Below are 3,297 nucleotides of genomic sequence, written 5' to 3' on the forward strand. Positions count from 1 at the left end.
CACCTGGTCACATCTTACTCCTCCATATCTCTCTCCTACACATATCACTCTTAAAGATCACACTCCTTCAGATCTCACTCCTYAAAACCTCAGTCCTACATGTCTTACTCCTACAAATTTCACTCTGGCATGTCTCACTCCTACAAATCTCACTCTACAGATGTCACTCCTGCAGATCTCACTCCAACATATCTCACTCCTATAGATTTCACTCCTAAAAACATTAGTCCTGCATGACTCACTCCTTCTGATGTCACTCCTACAGATGTCACTCCTACAAACCTCACTCTGGTATGCATCACTCTTACAGATGTCACTCCTATAAATCTCACCTCCAACATGTCTCACTCCAACTTGTTTCACTACAACATGCCTCACTCCTACAAATCTCCTACAAATCTCACTCCTACAAAGCCCACTCTGTCATGTCTCACTCTTACAGATGTCACTTTTACAGATGTCACTCATTCAAATCTTATTCGACATATCTCACCCCTACAAACTTCACTCCAACACGTCTCACCCCTACAGATGTCACTCCCACAGATGTCACTCCTACAAACCTCACTCTGGTATGTCTCCCTCTTACAGATGTCACTCCTTTAGATCTCACTCCTACAGATCTCACTCCTAAAAACCTCAGTCCAATGTGTTTCACTCCTACAGATGTCACTCATTCAAATCTTATTCCTACATACCTCACTCCTACAAACTTCCCTCCAACATGTCTCACCCCTACAGATGTCACTCCTACAAATCTCCTTCAAATCTCACACCTACAAAGCCCACTCTGTCATGCCTCACTCTTACAGTTGTCAATCCTTCAGATCTCACTCCTACAAACCTCACTCTGGCATGTCACTCCTTCAAATCTCACTGCTACAGATGTCACTCATTCAAATCTCTCTCCAACATGTCTCACCCCTACAGATGTCACTCCTACAAATGTCACTCATTCAAATCTTACTCCTACATACCTCACTCTGGCATGTCTCACTCCTGTAGATCTCACTCTTAAAAATCTCACTCCANAGGAGGACAGGAGGACAGGAGGACAGGAGGAGGACAGGATGTTAATATGAGGTCAGAGACAGAACCCTTCATACCCAACAGAACCTTTATCCTGACCCGGTTTGGACCGGACCCACACAGGGTTAAATCAAACTGAATCACCGCACACGCAGCAGGAAGTCACACACTTGGTGTTGTGTTGTGAACCTCAGCCTGTTGCCATGGAAACGTCTCTGTCTTTGGTCCAGCTGGACCACCAGGCGTCCCCCCAGGACAGAGACACTTCAGGAGGACCAGCTGATCTGTGCTGCATGTCTCCTGTCTGGACACTGGGCCACACGGTGGTGCAGTGGTTAGAGCTGCCGCCTCACAGTCAGGAGGGTGCAGGTTCAACTCCCAACCTGCACAGGCCTGGGTGTCCTCCAGAGACAGGGTGAGGGCTGGTCTGTCCCTGTCTCTCAGCAGACTCTGTCCTAAAGATGGACTCTGTTCAAACCTCTGGCCGTTCAGCTAAACGAGAAGGTTCTGGGTCTACTGAGTCCACATGTTGGACTCCTGGTTCTGATCAGGTCCTGGTTTTCCTGGAGTCCCTCAGGGTGGGTCCAGGATCTGGTTTGGACATGGTCTTTAGTCTCGGTCTTGTCTCTGTGGAGGAGGTTCTGTTCTCCTGCAGGCCCGGATCGGCCCGTCATGCTGTAATCTGGACCCTGTAATCGATCAGCAGCAGAGCGGAAGAAAAGCGTCTCCGTGTCCAGAAGTCTTCATCGTTCAGACACAGAGCACGTGCACGTGCATGTGAATGTGCACGTGCATGTGCACATTCACGTGCACGTGCACGTGCACGTGCACACTCCAACACTGTCAGAAAACATCATCCTCAGCAGCCACAGCTCCTCATGTCTGCAGAAAAACCTCCTGTTTCCTCAGCGACACTCTGCCTTTTCTTCAGCAGCTTAACAACCGGACAGTTTATCATCAAATAAAACATATAATATCATTAAAACATTTATTAAACTAATAAAACATATAATATCATTAAAACATTTATTAAACTAATAAAACATATAATATCATTAAAATATATATAAAATTAGCATCAGAGAGGCTAGCCACTAGCATGGGTAACAGTAATATTAGCATGCTAGTGTTGGCTCTCATGCTGCACCATGTAAACAGGGTTCTCCTCCTCTAGGGGAGCCAGTGGTTTGGAGAGGGCGTGACGTGAAACAGGAAGTGGTGAATAATAAGGCTRATGTTCACACTGCAGSTCTTACATRAGATATGTTCAGTGGTGAATCTGGTTACCATTAAAACATAACCTCCTTCAGACTTCAGTATGAGCTGTAGCTCAGAGATGGAAAACAAAGTTCAGAGGTGATCCATACACAAAGGAAGTGACATCACACAGCTGGATTTGTTTGAGGAAGTAGCCACACATGCTACATTCATTAGCTTGTGTGATTATTGTGCAATCACAAGCGAATAAATGATTATCTGACGTGCTCATCAGGTTCAGTGTTCACATTTAATCTAAGCTCRTGATGGATTCTCTGGTTTAACATTTTATTATTGGAGCGAAGCTTTGAGCTGAAGGTAAAACAAACTTATTGACTCCAACATGTTGGTACTGACACGGTCCAGTGCTAATTTAGCATCGTCTGTTGTACATTTTCAGTCACCAGGACATGTGAGATGAAAGGAACAAAGATGAACAGTTCTGGAGCTGAACACCTGCAGAGTTCTGCTTCAAACTCCATCAGGTTGGTAACATTTTCAATTCTTGGATCGAGCCGATCCGCTCACCTCTACCTCAGTGACGTTACGAGTACGAGTAGTGAGAAGAAATTAGATAAACAATCAATCAATCAATCAATCAAACAATCAATCAATCAATCAATCAAACAAACAATGAAACAAACAATGAAACAAACAGTTCTTATGCTAGTATGAACAGAACATTATATAGGAACAACAAAAATAATAGCAATGACATATTCAGTACACACACACACACACACACACACACACACACACACACACACACACACACACACACACACACACAGAGTTCCCTCTTCAGATTCCATCTGTTGATTTCTACAGCCTCGAGTCTTTGACTCGTCTTTCCTTCCCCGCAGCAAAACTTGGGAAAAAACATCATCTACAGTCGTCTAAAGACTCCACCCCCATGCCCTGATTTATATCCTGTTTGCACTGATTTATATCCTGTTTGCACTGATTTATATCCTGTTTGCACTGATTTATATCCTGTTTGCACTGATTTAT

Source organism: Austrofundulus limnaeus, unplaced genomic scaffold (genome assembly GCF_001266775.1).
Source record: "Austrofundulus limnaeus strain Quisiro unplaced genomic scaffold, Austrofundulus_limnaeus-1.0 Scaffold1256, whole genome shotgun sequence".
Lineage (NCBI taxonomy): Eukaryota > Metazoa > Chordata > Actinopteri > Cyprinodontiformes > Rivulidae > Austrofundulus > Austrofundulus limnaeus.